Source organism: Cryptomeria japonica, chromosome 7 (assembly GCF_030272615.1).
Source record: "Cryptomeria japonica chromosome 7, Sugi_1.0, whole genome shotgun sequence".
In the NCBI taxonomy this organism is placed as follows: Eukaryota; Viridiplantae; Streptophyta; class Pinopsida; order Cupressales; family Cupressaceae; genus Cryptomeria; species Cryptomeria japonica.
Window position 1 is genome coordinate 321,495,330 of NC_081411.1, and position 20,683 is coordinate 321,516,012.

Here is a 20,683-nt window from a genome sequence, read left to right on the forward strand (position 1 = left end):
GACAATTTAAAACCAATCACCATAGAAGTTCCAACTAGTTTAGAATCATCTAGTCCAAACTTCTTCAACAATTCCTTCACATACTTAGTTTGAGATAAAAAAAATCATTTTTATGTCTGTGCAGTCTGCAAACCTAATAAAAATTTCATCACCAATCATAGCCATCTCAAATTCTTCTTGCATATCACCAACAAAATTCATACTCATATAATCATCACTATCAAAGATATTGTCATTAGAAATTCATACTAATATGTTAGTCTCTAGACCAATTGGATATTTATAATTGTGTTTTGATTTCTAATAAAAGGCCTACTCAACTACAGGATGTTGAGAAAGAGGTGTTTAAAAAATCAGGTTTTGATATTAAGCATATAAATGATGATGATTATGATGGGTTTAGGCACCCTATCAAAGTGGTAGGAGATACTCCACTTCATTCCTGGTTTCAAGATTCATTGGGAGGAGTAAATATGGAGATTATGGTTAATAGCTATCATCATGAGGTATATGTAGCTCAATGGATTTTATTCAACAATATTTTCAGTTTTCTTCCACTAGGGCTGCACAATGCCTTAGTGCCCTTAGCAAAGAAAGGGGTTGAATTTAATATAAAATTTGGTTTGTTATTGAAATTTCAAATTAGTTCAGGATTTTATTTATGGTTTCTGGAATCAACCATAATTTCTTCTATGTCATTTCAAATCCTCCTTCCATTCTTGAAGGAAATTTAAGGAAGACACCAATGCTTGATTATTTCAGGCATTTATCATAGTTCAATTGATACAATTGATGTAAACTCAAAATGAGGATAAGGTACAGTAATATAGTGCATAACACATAATATTTTGTACACTTTAATAAGGACTTGACAATGAAGTAATACAAATATTACACTTATCTTTTTTTTGACACCGTTCACTAAGTTCTCAATGTAACATGTACCCAAGCATATTGTACCATTGCGTGGTCCATTTTCATAATACAATAATGTAGTAGATGTATTACACAATAATATATTATTTTTGTACTAGCCATAATACTAAAAGTTTTACACAACATTCACACTACTTTCTTACTCTCGGTAATGTATATAGATAGCAGAACTCATTATTCTTTTAGTGCCACAATGTAACACAAGAAGTAGTTTTTCCTTCAATACTTGGATCTGTATAGGATGAAATGGCTAGTATCCTCTTTTAGGCTACAGACTTTTGTATTTTCTTTTAGGCTGTAGACTTTTGAACTCCAATTACTAGCTAAAGCAAACCAGATCATTACATAGTCAATAATCTCATAAAGATGCCAACCATGTGCTAAAGATCAATCTACAAATATTTTGGAAAAATGGACTATTTAGATCCAAAGTTAAAGACTGGTGTCCGAAGATTTGATTCATGAGAATTGAAGGAAAGTCTAGCAAAAGTCCACTTCTTAGAATCCATTCATGATCTTAGAACCCTTAACAACCGCAAGCATTTTCTACACATTTTATGCTTTAATTTTAAGCAAATGCTTACTTCACATACTCTGTTTTAGATTGTTCAAGTGGAGCCTTGCTCAGGGATACCACTTTGAGGAAAAATAAATAACACTTATTATTATGATTTAAAGTTCAAGCCATGTATGATTTCAACAAGCCCCATATAGAGAAATGTTTCTCAGCCCTCCTTTCAAAAAAAAATATTAATGTTATACATCTCAAACAAGGCTTATATCTTTAATTACATTTCATTGTTTTCTTCTATTTTTGCCCCAGTTTAATACCACCCACTGTTGCAACTTCCCATTTACAATTTTCTCATAGTACTTATTGTTTGGTAAATCATTGTATCTTTAGTTGTTTAAATTTTGATGGGTTTGAGATCTTTGAATTCTTGTTGTTGAACTCATACATCTGTGTGAACTTTTTATGTTTCATAGTACTTTAAGATTATATGAGGTAGTTGATTTAGAAGGTCTGAGAGTATGCTTCTCACTAATTGTTTTCAACTTTCCCCATTTGTAGGTTATGATTGAATATCGAATGCTTGAAAAGATTTTTTTTTTGTTTTGCTAAATATTTACTAGATTTCTATCCAAGATTCAGAGAGAGCTCCACAATTATAGGGTCTACTCAAATTATAGGAGGCCATATTGCAGTTAGTATGGTTGAGCAGATTTGCAAAATGTTGAGACTTGTATGGCCATTTAGTGTATGTCATTTTCATTTATAATTCATGTCTTTCTTATTTTTAAGTTCTTGACCTTTAAATAGGTATGGCTTATATGGTGGTTAGATGTCAATTTGAAATTTTCTTTCTATTATTTAAGGAGCATAAATATAGTTTTATTTTCACACAATATAATGTTGCACCTATGGACTTCAAATATTTTAGATTGTGCAAACAAATCAACTTTAAGGTACTAAGCTCCCAAACCTTTGTACTTGGGCCTTTAAGAAAAAAATAACTACATCATGTCCACCATGTTCAACTCAATTTGATAAAAGTGTCTACTCATTTCCTTCCACTATTGCTGGTGCACACGCTCAGTTGTCAACATATATAGAACCATGTTCTTTCTGCTACCATACCAGAATTCAGGATAGTGATAAGGAGAGCACAATAATGTATACATATGAGTTAAAAGGTCTCAACACACCACCATAGTCTGGGTTGTGTGTGCTTTAGTGAAATTCATTGTTGGCTGATTTCCTATTTCTATGCCGTGATTTTGACTGTACCTTGATTAGTTACGAAACTTATCGTTCAGACTAGTGGAATTCCAAAAGTATAGCAAAGGATCACACAAAACTCTTTTCTTTATCACTGTTAAACTTTGGGCAAATCAACCTAGACTTGCATTTTTATGGGCAACCATTTTGCTAATATGATGGTTATTTACTAAATCCAAAATTTAGATTGGTCATTTACCAAAACTATAGAAAAAGGGTCTTGGAGAGGGGTGATAGTAAGGAGCCATTTTAATATCAAGGAAAATTTGATAAACAAGTTTATTTTACAAATTTATCCGTGGATAAAACTGTGTACTGGGTTTTGTTCCTAACTTTTCATCTCTTTTTGAAACCCCTCTTCAGGGAATTAATACATGAAGTTCATGTTTTTTTGGATTGCTTCCAATATAACAATATAACAACATTCAATCAATAAAATTGCCAGGGTCAAATGTTAATGCAAGGTAGTCTTAAGAGAAACCTAACCACCATAACATCTTGTAAAACATAAATGTGACTTTTGGAAATTATTTGATTAGTGGAACACTTAGATTCTTGACTCAAGTTATTCAAGGATCATCAAGAGCATTATCAGTCTGCATAATGATATTCAAATATGCAAATATGCAAATGCCAATTGTGAAGTTCAAATTTGATGATGTAGCTATTGATATGGTCTATGCTAGCATTGATCTTCATTGTTGGCATTCTACACTCTAATGAGAAATGATGGTGTTATCATTGATGGCAACCTTTTGGCAACCACCTAACATTCATCTGGTAAAGCCACCAACATGCACCAACACTGGCATAGACATCTACATACACTGGTAGACACTTTATCGACAGTAGCTACAATGCATACCGACACTGCAATCGATAGGGAATAAACTTTTGTTTATTGTATTTAATGTAATTCTTTTGTAAAGACAACATGGCATATTGTAAAAGACTCATATATATGTATGAGATCTTATACGTCATTTTGTGTGAGTAAGAAATATAAGAGAAGGATAGAATAAATCAATGATATATTTTTGTATAAGGAGATATAAGTTGACAGCAAAGGTTTTGGTTATAGAATGAGCTTAAACCGGTACTGAACTTGGCATAGTTGATGCTAATTTGAAGCAGTACATTGTGTTGGCATAATGTGAACTAGCATGAGCCTTATGTAAACTGGCATGAAGACATAATGATATTGTGTGTTGTCATTGATGTCAATATGAGACATAGTGTGAACCGGCACATGAGATAAGTGAAGAAAGAGGTGCCAACATATGTGTGAACCGGTATATGCCAAAGTGAAGTGACACATTTGTTCAAAGTGAACCGGCATGCAGTTATGGGAACCAGCACATGGAAGCACTGTATGACTACCAGTTGGTAAGGCAGCTTCCAATTCGGGGTTTCCGGTTGGAGTATCTCAAGTTTGTGTGACTCAATCGATGATCTTTGTGTGATGAGTTAGCAGTATGATGGAGGATAGATCATGTTGCCACGTAAGCTCTGTGCATGTGAAGGATCTTGCATGAAGAAGACTATTCCTATCTACCTCAGGAATGTGCGAAGTCTATCAAATGGTGATAACGTGTGATGGGTTATCAGCCGCCATGAAAACGGTGGATAATGGACGATGGAGAATGTCTTGAGATTGACTCAAGACTAGTGCATTTAATGCAGTATGTTTCAATGATCAGGATCGAACCATTTGAATTGCTCAGCCTAACAGGTTTAGGGTTTAAGGTTTTTGCTACCGACCTATATGTTCCCTATAAGGTCAATGTTAGGTTTCTGTCTGAAGTTGTTGGCAAAAGTTGTGAGTGTGTATCCAATGAAAGTGATACAAGATTCTTGCTAGACCATAGGAGAGGAGAGATACCTACAAAGTGTATGTGCAAAAGGAAAAGAGGAGCCTAAACGGATCTGTATTAGTATTAAGTGTTGTTAATAGATCATTGTAATACCGATTGATCTCTAACCACTTCAACAGTTGTAAAATCCCCTAACAGGGTATCCTTAACTGGCTTGATTCAAAATCCCTTAAATCGGGTGGTCCTAACCGGCTTGCTATAAATCTTGAAGCTAATGAGTTCTGAGAAGCTAGAGAAGCTTAGGAGATCCTTTCCGCTATTGAGTTCTTAAAATCCTCTAACAAGGTGACCCTACTGGGTTTAACCCTTAACCAGGTATCCCTTAACCAGGTGATCCCTAACAGGATCGATTCCTACCAAAACCTATTGTAATGTTCTTAACTGAATAAGGCTCCTAACAGAGTGGACTTCTAAAGAGTTCAAAAAGCAGTTTGTGGGTATTCATCCCCACCGTGGTTTATCCCAGTTGGGTTTCCATGTGAAAAATATGTGTGTCATGTGAAATGCTTTTGTCTTGTGATGCTAAGTTATTTTATCTGTTATGCACATGAAGGTTCTATGTTTTATGCCTGTCTATAAAACATATTGAACTCACTATTGTGAAGATTTGATGGTTAAGTCTACTAGTTCATGCATGTGAATATTATGAGAATGTGGTATTGAGCTAAGAGAAAAGCTTAGTGAGTGACTGGTTCATGACTGACTGAGCTATACTAGATGTTACCAGTTGCACTCTATTTTACCAGTATCTCTGTTTATCAGTCATTGTGAGTGTTTGCTGACAAACCAGTTTTGGACTATATTTGTGTCTGTACTAATTCACCCTGCCCCCTCTTAGTACCGGTTTGGTACTAGTGGTGCATCATTGAGTAATCACATTGTATTGGATTTTCATAATCCATTTTTTAAGTCAGTGAGAATTCTATCTTGTAAATTGAGCAGTGAGCTCTGGGCAGTTGCCCTTCTTGCATGTGTAGGCCCCTCATTGTAAGTAATATTTATTCATTGGCTAATGAGTGAATATTGTGGGTCACAAATCCCACCAAGGTTTTTCCCACATGGGGTTTCCTCTTTAAACATCTTGTGTTATGGTGTGTTTTCTATGCTTTCTTTATTGTTCTCGTTTACTGCATTAATTCTTATTTACCGGTATACTGTTTTGGAATGCAAAATACTTAATAAGGTTAAATATTTTGTTAACCGGTTAGATACTTATTCACCCGCCCCCTCTCAGTATCTTTGGGACTATCATTAGTCCTAACAATTGGTATCAGAGCTTGGTCCTCTATTTTCAAAACCCTAATAGCTTGAGGAAGATTCTGACACCGGTACATATGGAGAACTTAAGAAAGCAATTGGAAGGAGCTCTTGTAGACTATGATTGAGAGAAGTTGAAGAATATCAAACTTGAAGATGATATAAGGACTACACAAAAATTCATTCAAGGACTTCAAGAGAATCTTACTATTGCTAGAAATAGAAGAAATGAACTTCATGAGAAGATGCAGAGTGATAATGATGAAAACGAAACTCTTAATGAACTTGTGAATAAGATGAGACAAGAAAATAGTACTATGAGGAATGAAATGCAAGATATGACTATGAGATTTTGTTAAGATATTGAAGACAAGAAGAAGAATGAAGATGACTTGAATAGGAGTCTCAATGATTCTGGAAATGAAAATCTAAGACTTAGTCATGAAAATGATATATTAAAAACAGACTTGATTCACATGCAACATGATAAAACTAAACTTTTGAGACAAATGGGAATTCAGGAAAATGAGTTGGCTACTGCCAATCAAAACAAAGAGAAATTCAAGAAAAGTTTAGAAGAACTTGATGATATGTTGAAAAGTCAGAAACCTAATGGAGATACAAATGGACTTGGATTTGAACTTGGAGAAAGTTTTGGTACTACAAGCAATCATGATCATATTAAACCAATAAGACAACCTAATGCTTACAAATTTAATGGGAAATGCTTTAATTGTAACAAGTATGGTTATAGAGAAAATTAGTGCATATCTAGAAACAATTAGAACATTAATGCACGCACCGATCAATGTTCCAAATGCAACAAAGTTGGTCATAATTCAAAAAACTATAGAATGAATGTGAGATGTTATGTTTGTGGAAGATTTGGGCACTTATCTAATCAATGGAGAACACAAACCGACATAGGATATGGAAAGGCTATTCAAAAGAATAATGTGACTTATTATGCTTGTAACAAAATTGGACATATTGCAAAATTTTGTAGAAGCAAGACTTCACTGGCAAATAATAAAGGACCCAATTTGAAAGGCAAAGAAAAGGTTGATGAGGTAAAGCAAGAATTTTCAAAACAATGGATTAGAAAGACAAAACAAAATGTTGATGAGACTATTCCTTCACCGATAGAATAGAGTATTACTCCACTAGTAGGAAATTATTCATGCAACTGAGAAGTAACCCTTAGGGGTATTGCAACAAATTGAATATCATGCAGTTTATCCTCAGTCGATGGTGAGAAGATAGATTTCTTCTTTACCGGAAGATATGTTAAGTTTTCACTTGACCGGTGAGTATTTAATGTGGTTGTTGAAAGAAATTTCATTACAAATCATTGGTTTTCCTTCACTTTTGATTCACCGAGCATTCAAATTAGCAGAGAGCACAAAATCTGAGCAAAGGCATGCAAGGCGAAGGTGTGAAGCAATTCCTTTCAAGCATTCAAACATTATCAGGTAGCTTAAGGTATTTTTCAAATGGCTTCCTCTTCTGCTCCCGAATTTATTGGAAACCCTACTGTTGTGGAAAATATAAAACGCCCTAGGCTCGTATTTAAAATTATTCTCGAGATAGCTAAGCAAGATGATTCCATAGATACATTTTCAAAGATTCCTAAAGGTGTAGCTTATGTTGAAGACCCTAGGATATATATTCATTGCAATATTGAAGAATTAGGTTATGAGGAAGTGTTAAAGATGTTTAAAACCATAATTTGTGATGAAAATGGCAATGTCAAACCTGAGCACAAGGTTATTGAGACTTTAGATTTTGTGGAAATCTTGAACATCGCTAAATTTCTGGAGGAAGTTGTGAGAATTGTCCTAAGTAGGGAACATGGAGAATTTCTTTGGTTAGATTCAGTCTACAAATTCACCCAACAAGCAATTAGGGCAGTGACAGGTCTACCCTCAACCGATAGCAAACCAGACAAAAATAAGAAGGTTCTTAATAACAAAGTCATCACCTTAACCGGAGCAACATCAAATAGTAGATCTCTGAGAGTGGATGACATCAAGGACATCAATGTAAGATTCATAAATATGATTTTAGGCTATAAGACTACACATGCAAACAAACTTAATTCAATTTCTAGACTTTGCATTAATAGTTCTTATGAAATGGTAAACAATAATGCAAAAATAGATGTGTGTGAATGGCTGAAGGATGAACTAATTGATAACTTGAAGAAGATAAAAGGTGATAAGAAAGGGACATTTTATTTTGGCAATCTCTTAATATACCTAATGTTGTATTTCACAAAGGAAATCCCTAGTATTGGACAAAAAGACTTTGGATATGACACACTGGTAGGCAAACAATTGCAAGAAGCTTTCACTGGCATGGGTACTACTAAGGAAAACAACATAACTAAATATTTCAAAGCTTTCCAAACCAAAATGAAAACTAGAGAGAGACTACCATAGAGTGTAGTAGATAAATATGATAAGGAAATTTGTTTTGTAATTAAGAAAGATGAAACATGGATGGAAGTTGTATTACCTAGAACTGTATGGGTAACAAAAATGGGTTATGAGGTAGATATCAACATTGTTGAAACTTATGCAAAAAATTTATTAGATGCACATAGAAAACCATCAGAAGAAGCTTTTGGTAGTGCTGAAACAATTGAGAGTGGTGTACAAACAATGAAGCAAAGGAAGAGAAGAGAAAAGTATATAAGAGATGCTTCTAAACAGATAAAGGAAATAAAAGAAAATGTTATGAACCTTACTGGTATAAAGGAAAGTGAACTAGAAGGACTGCAACCGGAGGCACACATTTCACTAGTTGGCACATCATATGACACTGAGATACTTGTGAAATTCAAGAGAGTTGATAGGAAGAGAAAACCCTCACCGGTACCCTCTCCTCCACCCAAGAAAAGAAGAACTTTGAGAAAGAAACAACAAGCAGTAAGGAAACCAACAAAGAAACTTACACCCAAGAAGAAACAGAAACAGGTTATACCACCATTGGATAATTTAATGAATGAAATCACTGATGATGGTAACTTGGCAAATGTGAGAAAATTGTATAACACATTAACAAATTCAGAAAATAAAAGTATTGAAAATAGTATAATTCTACATCTAGACACATAGAAGAAAGTGTTAATTGAAGTTGTAGATGATTTACCAAATGATTTGTATAGAAGGTTAGATGCAAAGAGGGTTGCAGTAATGGAGTTGGACGAGAAACTTAAAGTTGAAAAAATTATAGTTGTACATCCAGTTAACTCTAAAGAGGAAATTATGACTTAATTTGTGAGGCCAATAGATCAGTTTTTGCTAGTGGTCACTGACAAGTGAGTTTGATGGCTGGTAGAGTTAATGAAATTGCAAAGGAAATGACTGATAAATGGGATATCTTTTTTGTAGAAAAATAAAAACAAGAGGAATTGAACAGGTTGAAGAAAAAATTTAAGGTATATCAGAAGGATAAGGACAAAGGGAAAGGTAAAGTTGGTGGAATACCAAACATCAAAATAACTAACAACCTACCACTGCCCTTGGACATTGCACTGGTAAATATTGATGATACATTGACTATTGACAGTGTAGGTATAACACATGATGACACAAACCCTGAATCAGAAATTTTATTCACCATGAATGTTGATACTCAGGAAGTGAACATTTTTGTGGATAAGGACAGCACAGAGGTACAAAATAATATTCCTAATAGTGGAAACATTGCTGAGAAACCGACAATGAATGTTGAGGTCGAAAAGAAAACAGAGCAAATAGAGCATACACTACAAACATAACAACCATTGGACACTGGAATGAATACTAGTAGTATAGATGCTCAAACTGAGAAACCTATAGAAATAGAGATACTGATAGGTGAGAACACAAAGAAACCAACAAAGAAATTGATAGAGGCACAAGTACATATTGAGATAGTGAAACCGATAATCACTGAGAAACCCAAACCATTGCTAGTAGAAATGCAAACTCAGACTGATCCACTAGAGGTTGATGCAAGAAAATTGGTAACTAAAGTTGAAAGCACTGAAGTGATTAAGGCAGTCAGTCAGACATCTGGTACTTCTTTAAGTGAATTTAGGCCTACCAATGTGACAGAGGTACTCTTGGACTCTATCAAGAAGATAATTGGCTGTAATGCATTGGCATATAAAGCAATTGATGATAGAATACCTATTCTTAAGATGATTGCACCAAAATGTAATATAGATCATGTAAAGGATTCTTTAAGTCAGTTGGACACATTGTCTAAATTTATTGTTGGAAATGTAATAACAATTGATAAGGTGAATGAAGATACATTCAAAGAGAAAATGAAAAAATAAAAGGAGAAATTCTTTGAGGATACAATAAAGAAGTGCACTGAACATATTAACACACTTTTACTAGCACTAAATACAACAATTTTGGAGTATAAGGAACTGTACAGAGAAACGTGCAAGCCACATCTATTGACAAAGGACATTGAAAAGGAAATAAGAAGAGTACAGAAGGAGATATATGATATAGCTGATAACTTTATTGGTTCATCCAAACCTATATCAGTTATTGAGCAAGAAATAGGAGAATTTGACGAAAAGTTGGAGAAGTTTGAGAAAGAAAAAGAAAGGATCAAAGAAAATGCCAGAGAGCTTAAGCATAAACTTAGTCCTAAATTGGATAACCTCATCTCTCTGAGAAATGAGATCTCTAAGGTATTAATTCAAGGGGAAAAATCACCGGAGGAGCACATGTATCATCTCACTTGCATGATCCAATGAACTGAGCCAACCATGAATGACAACAATAGATTCATGCAGAGTTTAAACTTGGTTTTGGCAGATATATTTCAGATTGTAACCAACCAGTTACAAACCTTAAGGTGAAATTTTGCACTCATTTGACAATTTTTGACAACCTTTGTCATTGATGTCAAAGGGGGAGTACTAGATAGAGAAAAATGATCATTCAAAGGAAATCATCTACTCAGGGGGAGCACATATTTTTGATAAATTTTTGAACTTCATCTTTTGGAACGGTTTTGGATTTTTCTCATGAGTGTTGCCATCAATGCAAAAGGTGGAGTTTGTTGGCATTCTACACTCTAATGATAAATGATGGTGTTGTCATTGATGGAAACTACCCGACATTCATTTGGTAAAGCCATCGGTAGGCACCAGCACTGGTATAGACATCTACATACACCGACATATACTTCACCAACAATGGCTACAATGCATACCGACACTCCAGCGGACAGGGAATAAACTTTTGTTTATTGTATTTAATGTAATTATCTTTTGCAAAGCTGACATGGCATATTGTAAAAGACTCATATATATGTATGAGATCTTATAGGTCATTTTGTGTGAGTAATAAATATAAGAGAAGGATAGCATAAATGAATGATATTTTTTTTGTATAAGGAGATATAAGTTGACAACAAAGGTTTTGGTTATAGAATGAGCTTAAAATGGTACTGAACCTAGCATAGTTGATGCAGATTTGAAGTAGTACATTGTATTAGATTTTCATAATTCATTTTGTAATTTAGTGAGACTTTTATCTTGTAAATTGAGTAGTGAGCTCTAGGCAATTGGCCTTCCTGCACATGCAAGCCCCTCATTGTAAGTAATATTTATTCATTGGCTAGTGAGTGAATATTGTGGGTCAAAAATCCCACCAAGGTTTTTTCCCACACCGGGTTTCCTCGTTAAACATCTTGTGTTATGGTGTGTTTTCTATGTTGTCTATATTGTTCAATCTTTATTGCATTAATTATTATTTACTGTTACATTGTTTTGGAATGCAAAATACTTAATAAGGTTAAATATTATGTTAACCAGTTAGATATTGATTCACCCCCCCCCCCCACCCCTCTCAGTATCTTTGGGACTATCATTAATCCTAACATTTGTAACATCCTATAGGTAACAAATACTCTTTAGTAATGCCTTAAGTTTGATTTAGTGTACTTGCAAAAAAAAGTGTATTTTGGATTAGAAAATGATGTTAAGCATCAATGGATACAAAAATATAGAAGTGATTAAATAGATGGTCAAATCAAAACATGGAGGTCAAAGTGATACTTTTAAAAGCTCTACATGTTGTAGTATTCCTGAACTCTTATCACTAAATTGTTAATGATAGATCATTGAGTTCACAATATGGATTTAAAACTATACACAATTAATTTTTTTGATGAATAGGCCTTCTCTATTAGGAAAAAATATTAAAGTACATATTCACAAAAAAAGGTTGGGGGATACAAGATCACACTACGAGAGTCACATAGCCAGAAGCCGAAGTCAAAAAACAAAGCTATTCAACAAAAAACTTCCTCAAGTAGCCAAAGTAGAGGTAGTCGGTGGAGGAGGATTTGGATCATCCTTTTTGCCCCATACATCATCGAGGTTAGCAGTCGGGTGTAAGGCCTTCCCCAGACCTAGCTTTGATTAACTTAGTTGACCATGTTTGACCCTATTAATAAATGCTTTATAATTCAATAGAATGGACTGTGTTAGACAGATAGATTGGTGAGAAAAGTAATTGAACCAAGTTATAGAGTTATTGCACCTAGTGGTGTACATTTTGATGTGTTATGAATTTGAAATCCTAAAAGATCCATTGATTAGATAATCTTGATTTAACGTATGTCAACTATTTCTAGATGTAGAACTTATATGATTCCATGATTGGATAACATTGATGAATGTTGATGCTTCATTTATATGCTTTATGATATAGAACTCTATATGATCCTAGAATAGGATAAATTGGAGATGATGTATGTCATTATTGGATTTGTAGGACTTTATTATGATAATAGAATTAAGATGTCAGTGTTATGTGTGGACCAAAATTACAAGAATTATGATAATTGCTTATGTGGATTTAATTGGATATGAGATATATTGAGTTGTTCAAATGAAAATTGTATGCGAAGTGCCTGATGTGTATTCTAATTCATGTGTTTAATATTATACGAGGTTATTGGAAATTACTAATGTGTATTTGTGTGGCGCAGGAAAAGATACCCATGTGACCATGGAAATATTATAGAGAACCAAACCTAGACCTATGTATGTTCGTAAAGCCAGGGTTTGTCTATTTGGAGAGACAACACCCTATTTGTATTGTATTTTATTCATAATAGTAAATGATGCATGTGTGTTAAGTGTTATTTAATTGATTTATGTAAAATCCACAAGAGACGATTTCATGTATAAATTTGTAAAAGTATTTTTTTTGTGTCACTTGACACGTGTGGATTTATGTTTGAATTTTTAAATTTGTCTCTTGGTAGGAATCATTTAACTATAGCTTTTTCAATTAATGTGATGTGATTTCCATAAATGCCTTGGGTAAAGAATCTTGGGATGGTCAACATAGGTTTGACCCGAAAATAAACTTCAGAGGGGTTAAAAAAGGGTTAAATGGACACCTAGGGATAGTTTAATAGGGTTTCCTAAAACCCATAAGGTATATCCAAGGGTTAGGGGTAATTTTAGGCAAGTTTCTACTCCCATGTGACCTTTTAGACACCCTAAAAAGTGACTTTTCTAAGTTGTGCGAAAATTGAAATTAGAAGACTTGAACTAAGTTGCAAACCTTCCTTTTCGAATGAGAGTTCCCTTTCCCATTTTACCTTACCTTCCTTTTTAGTTTTTAGAAAATTTAGAGAACTCTCACAACGAGCTTCTTAAGCAAGAATTAGAAAATTTGTGGGTAATCACCCACTCTCCATTTTTGGAGACAAAGGAATTTTGAAAAGAAAAAGATAGATTTTTGGATTGAGAAATTGGCTAAGGGTAGAAAGAGAAGAACCATAGAATTGGGCTGCTCATCCTCAATAAAAATAGCATGCCTTTGGGCAGTTTAAGGTTGGTTGTATTTTTTCTTATAATGATTTCTTATTGCATGTGTTTTGGAAGAAATGTTTGTGTAAAAGACTAGTTTTTCGTACATGTATTTCTTGGAAATTTATTTGGTATTTTGTGTTTATGCAATGTAAGTGTTTTGGGAGTAATCAAGACCTCCTACTCTTGGGAGAGAGGAGAAATCTTGTGGGTGGTAGAAGTGTCAGCCCTCGAGTGAGAGACTCTTGTTATGAGAGTGATCACAAGGGAATTTATGTGACCCTTGTTGCATGGCTTGTTTATGCATTGGGGGTCATAAGGAGGGAAATAAGGCATGAATGCCTTAGGGGGCATAAGGAATGTGGAGTTGTTATACTTGATGTATTTGGTTTGCCATGAGGTGGCTGTATGTTTTGGTTTGCCATGAGGTGGCTATATGTTTTACCATACTTGCAGTCTCCTCATGGTACTTGGTCCGCTACCACCCTTGAAAAGGACATCACAATGAGTAGTGTAGTGTAGCTGGGGTTGGGAATTGTGTTTGAGTTTGTGTGTATTCTATCTTTTTGTGTTTGCATATTTGTTACCTGTCTAGGGCTTGGTTCTCCGAGCTCGGGGGTGGCTACCAGTTAGCCTAGGTTGGGAGGTGAGCTCTCCATGGTCATAGCTTTGATTTAAAATGCAAGAATGTCGGAAGAAAAGAATAGGACAAGTGGAAGGTTGCAGGAGTTATTTGTTGCAAGAAATTATTTGTAAATGTAATTATTATTTGAAAAAGTCCTCATTCATTGAAATGAGAGGCTATTTGTAAAATAGAAATGAAGACTTTGAAATATGTTATTTGTTATTTAGATGTAGAAAATATCATGTTATTTTGCTGAAAAGATAAATGGATTATTTCTAAGTTCTAGTCCTAAAGTTGAGGTTAAAAATGAGTTAAATTTATTCTTCTATTTAATTGAAAAGAAATGCATTTGATTTGCATGCATCAGTTCACAGAAATATAAAAGTCATTTTTATTTAATTCTGTGGTTTCATTTTTTAATCTACGATTTTGTCTTTTATTTTATTTACAAAAAATATGAGATTTAGTTGTTGTTAGATTTTATTAAAGTTGCTATCTAAATAGTTACTGTAGAAATTGCAGAATCTGTAAATTTAATTATTGCAGAAACTGAAAATCTTAATCTAATTTAGTTTTAATTAGATAAAATCTATAGAACAGATGACATGAAATAATTAAGATCCTTGAGTGTTGTTTTTATGTGATTTAATTTTGCCTTTTACGTCATTTTTGCTGAAAGAAAATCAATAACTAAATAACCTATCTATTTCCTTTTAGCAACTAAGATTTTGATAAAAGGGAAAATAAACACAATTGATTTAATCTCAATATAGCATCAAAACTGTTAAATAAGCTATAGATTAAAAGCACCTACATATTTATTGTATAAAAAAATTGATACTCTAGTTATAACATGCATTTATTTTGAAAATAAACATATATATACAATTTTATATATATATATATATATATTTAACAAATTTGCATACCTATGCCTATGAGTACAGGAATTCATTCTTAGAAATAAACAAAACACACTTATTTATAGGTTTATATATATATACATAAGTATTAAACATATATATATATATATATATATATATATATAATACCTTTTAAAAATATATATATATAAACAAATTGGTTTTTTTTTTTTTTTTAAAATTAAATAAAAAAAATGGGTTTATGCCTTGGCCGAGCCCACTGTGCTTTGCACAGGGGTCGGCAGTGCCTCCCCACTATGCATTGCACAGTGGTCAGCGGGGCTGAGCCCACTGTGTATTGCATAGTGAGAGGCGTCGGCCACGCTGTCCGCCTTCGAACTACTTCCCTCCTCTACCATGGCCGCCGCCTGGGGGTTTTCAATGCGACCCTGCTAAAAAAAATGTTAAACAAAAAAAAAATCTGCCATGGCCGCCGCCTCCATTAGCCATTCAGCCCTACACAAAAAAAAAAAAAAAAAAGGGGAAAGAAAAATACGAAACCCTAACCCGGTATGGGTTAGGGTATTCGAGAATGGTAAAGGCCTTAAGGAATGGGAATTAAATTGAATAAGGTATTTTTATAATAGTTAACTTAGGGTTCATGGTAGTTGATAATAGGGTATGTTTCTTTGAAATAAAGAAATTAGGGTCCCAGTATTATTTGAATATACTTTAGTTAAGTTATTGGGACCTTTACATTTAAGAAATGAATAATATTTCCATATAGATATGAGTTTTGAATAAAAAGGAAAATAAGTAGTTTAAATCATGGAAGTATAAATCGACTATAATGTAGATGTATATTTAAAACATTCATATGTTATAGATGATTAACATTTTAATATAATAACTAGGGCAAATTATAGATTAAACATTTTATTAGGTGTTTAAAATTTATATATGTTTTATATAAACATATGGACTTGTAAATATACGATTAATGTTTTAAATTACAAATATCCTTTAGAGTTAATCTTTTAAGGATTTTAATGAATAAAGAAATGGATTTTTCTACAACATTATTATTACCATAATTGGGTAGATGTATTTGAGAAGTTTAATTAATCATATTTAAAGCAAGAGGGAATATAAATATTGAACATGAAGAAATAAATAGTTGTTGGTTGGAAGAAGTAATATATAAGAATTTTGATTAAAATATAAATTACTTTTTAGAGATCTAAATGTTTTCCTTTACAACTAAATGGAATGACTTAATATAGTTTAATAAATAATTAAATTAAGAGGATATTGTAGTGGCGTAAAATAATTCCTCTATGTTAAAATTTATGTACTAAGTCTTACCAACCTTGTTAACCCAAGTGGATACGTTTACCAGACAATATAATTATCACAATGATGTTGGCACTCTAATTGTATTGGCTCATTTAGATAATATTAAAGCAATGGAAATGAAAAGAACTTTGAGTGAATTTATTATTACTCTTATAATATTGATTAGTTCCACTTAATAGTAGGAAAGTATCATAATTGTTATGTTAGTGTTTATTATCAATAAAGGAATCCATTTGGAACAACTTGTTAAGTTATCACATCAATTTAAGCAATGGTTACATGTAATCAATTTTTTGGTTGTGTTTTACCTAAAAGTTTGGGCATGACATCAGGTCTGTAATGGACCACCCATCTTTAGGATCTTTTTCAACTTCTCCTTCTTCCTATCTGGAAGGTGAAATAACCAAAGCCAGGTGGGGAAACTTGGAGGTGGTGGGAGAAGGCCACCTAGATCCATCACAAATAAGAGGAGCCAAAGTCACAGGAGCACCAAAAGGCCACCGCGAGGCAGAGCCATGATGTAGAGGAGAAGTCGAGCATCACCTCCATGCAATGTCTCTCTCACTAGAGGAGCGGCGAGGAGCCTGGTACCATATAGTTTGAGAGCGGCGGGAGAAGGAACTACGACCATGAACACGACCACGGGGCAGAGTGCGGTCGACAGAGAGAATCTAACAACACTCTAGCAACCACACAAGGGGTGTTGCCCCAGTGCTAGAGGAGCTCTTCTAAGTGGCCCACCTCTAGAGCCACTTTATCAGCTTGTACCTTTATCTACATTAATACATTATTACAAATGCAAGATTTAACATAAAGCAAGACATTAATATCCAAAGAGCAGTGAGTAAAAAGAACTGCATTTCTATCCTTCGAAAGAGTGAATAGCATCTCCATTTTGAAAGCATGCCATATCTAGGAAAATTTGAAGGGGATTCTAGGTGAATCATCCAGAAGAGCCATATGCCAAGAAAAGGGCTCAGGATGAAAGAAATCATGGATCTAGCTCCAGTACTGTTGAGCTCTTCTACAGAACAAAAAAATATGCATAAAAGTTTTTTGGTGACCACAAAAAGGGCGTCGGGGATCAGGAAACCCCAAATGCCTAAGTCTGGAACCCAAAGGCAACCCTTGAAAAAGCACACACCAAGAAAAGTGTGCAATCTTGGGTTCAATGGTGGTCGACCAGAAAGCAAGAAACTTGAGTCTCAGGGAATTCTAAGAAGACTACAAGTGCCACCGTTGGTTGAGAAAATGGACCATAGGCAAATGGGGAACTAGCAAAAGATAACTCATTCTAGGTTTGTAGCTAGTGAAAGGAGTCCAAGGATACCACTTCCAATATTTCCACCAAGGTTTGATAGATTGAATGCCAAGCTTATGTAACAAATGTGAGGGTAAGGCTGAGAGCAAAAGGTCATAACTTTGTCGATCTAGTCGAGATAAATGAAACTGGACCTGGAGGTCATCCCATGATTAGAAGCTCATAGAAGCTCTAGAAATTACATCCTTAGGTGTTCTAATGTCACGTGTGTGAAAACGTAGAGCACTAACACCCTAGATTTTGGCTAGTGGTAACCCTTGCGCCTAAAAAAGAGGTGACTACCAAAGGTTCTGTTGATTCATGGAGATCCCGTCATGAAAACCATCACCCACCTGCCCATCGAAGCCAGGGCTTAATAGTATCCTAGGCATGCCAGATGCTTTTAACAACAAAAGTACCCTGGATCTGAACGGGGTCTTTCATAATTAGAAGGGTTTAAAAACCAATCCCCTTCCAAGCCAGTGCCCTATTGGTAATCCAGAAGAAATGCAATGTCAAAGAAGGATTTTCTAGGCCTCATCACTAGATAAGGCTCTAGCCCTTGTTTTTGGGTAGAAATAAGACTGAGCCCTCTAGATTCCTTTGGAAGACAACAATACTCCCAAGCGACCCTATGGAAACCTTTATGGTCAGACCTAGAGGCCCAAAGAAAAGAATGCTAAAGTATTTACAACTTCATGTAAGAGGCCTTAGAAGGAGCCCAACATGAGGAGTAATAGACATGGGTGGCAACCAAAACCTTAGAATAAATTTGGAATTTATCAACCAAAGAGAGACTTGGTAATCCAATATGCCAACTTTCTCTCAATCCTAGCTAAAACAACATTCCAAAGATCCATAGGCAAAGCTTGAAAGGCAAAGGGAATGCCTAGAAAGTGAAAAATTTTGCCATGATGAAGCCATTTCTAGTCATATTAAATAATCCAAGGTGGGGTGGGAAGAAAAGACTGCCTATAACATAGCATCTTGTGCCATTGAATGGCTAAACCAGAAGCCAAGAAAAAGGTGTCCAAATATTGAAGAGCGGCCTATAAGTTGTCTTCTTCCTCAATGAGAGTGAGGAAGGAATCATCCGCAAAATGGTCATTGACAAGTTGAGATGGTGACTCGGGTAGGGAGATATGACATACACACCCAGTAGAGATAGAATTAGCAAGTAAGTAACCACACCCTTCCACCGCAAGAACATATAAAAAAGGAGCCAGAGGACATCCTTGGCAAATGGATCTGAAAAAGGCCAAAAGCCTCAGACCATCAACAATTAATGGTGATATAGGATGAGGCATCTTCGAATAACATATGGACAAATTGAATGAATTTGGGAGCGAAGCTAAGGGCTTTGAGCATAGCCAAGATAAATGGCTACTCAATGTGATCATACACCTTAGCAAAGTCTATATTAAGAAATATTTACAATTGTTTAGAGCATCTGGCCTAGTCCATCCCTTCCCAAGAAACAATAATATTATTCAAAATAAACCTGGACTTGATAAATCTAGTCTACTCTGGACGAACAATAAGAGGAAGAAGATGATGAATCTTGAGAGCTAAGGCTTTGGTGATGATCTTGTAAGAGATATTGAGCAAGGTAATAGGCCTCCAATTGCAAATATCCTCTGAGTCCCCAACCTTAGGGATAAATTTGATATTACCTTAGTTAAGAATCACTCCCAGGGATTGGGAATGAAAAGCTTCAAGGTAGACCTTATGGAGGTTAGGACCAACACAAGGCCAAAAGGCTTTGTAGAATTCGTAGGGGAAGCCATCACACCCAGAGGATTTATCATCCACCATAGAAAAAATGGCTTCCTTGAGATCATTAATGGTCAGTAAGAGATCACAGAAAGTTTGCTTAGAATTAGAGAGTCATTTGGGAACAATAGATAAGAAATATTGCAAAGCTTGGGCTCTAGCCAAAGAGTTTCCTTACGTTGTGAACACCTTCTCATAATGATGGACAAAAGCTTGTAGAATATCAGGCAGCTCAGTGAGAACAACCTACCCCTCTTTGATTTTCTTGATCCCTATAGAGGTATGATGGGCGTGCAGAGTCAAGAAAAATTCCTTGGAGGCCCTATCACCCACCTTGAGGCAATCTAACCTAGCTTTGATTTGACCACCTTTGGAAAAATAGCTATCTGCAACTTGTTTCTAATGGTGGAGTTGGACTAATCATAGTTGTAGGTTAGAATCAAAAGGATTCAAGGCCAGAGCTTATGTGCCAACACAAAGATCCTTTGTGGTCACATCATACGACCACCTATGGTACATGGCAAGATGTCTACTATAAATGTGTAGAAACCTTGCAGAGTGGGTAATGGCGTCATTCCACCATGCAATCCAACTAGTGTGATGATGAGGCCTTGGCTCTAAATTCAAAACCCTTTGAATGTGGGCCATTGTGGTTTGATGATGCAGGAGAGATGTGTTGAGGTAGAACTGCGTCTTGGAAGGACATTACCTAGCTAGTTTCCATTCAAGGGAAATGATCGAAAATTGTCACATCAACAAGAGGAGTGATGAGCAGATCTTGATCTTCATAAAAAGAAAAAAAAGATTACACAGTTATCATAGCATGATCAAGCCTTATAAGAATTCTATTAGAGCCATCTCTAAAACTAGACCAAGAGTGCCAAACCCCACCAAGGTGGCGATGGTTAGTGTTGGGGTTGAAAAGACCCAACTTATTAAGAATATAATATCAGGCTTCCCTCTCACCAACTGTCTAGTGAAAAGGTAAAATTTTATCCTTATCAGTCACCACCTCAACCATATTGAAGTCCCCACACATAACCCAAGTTGCAGGTGGCAGATTGTTAGCAATCTAG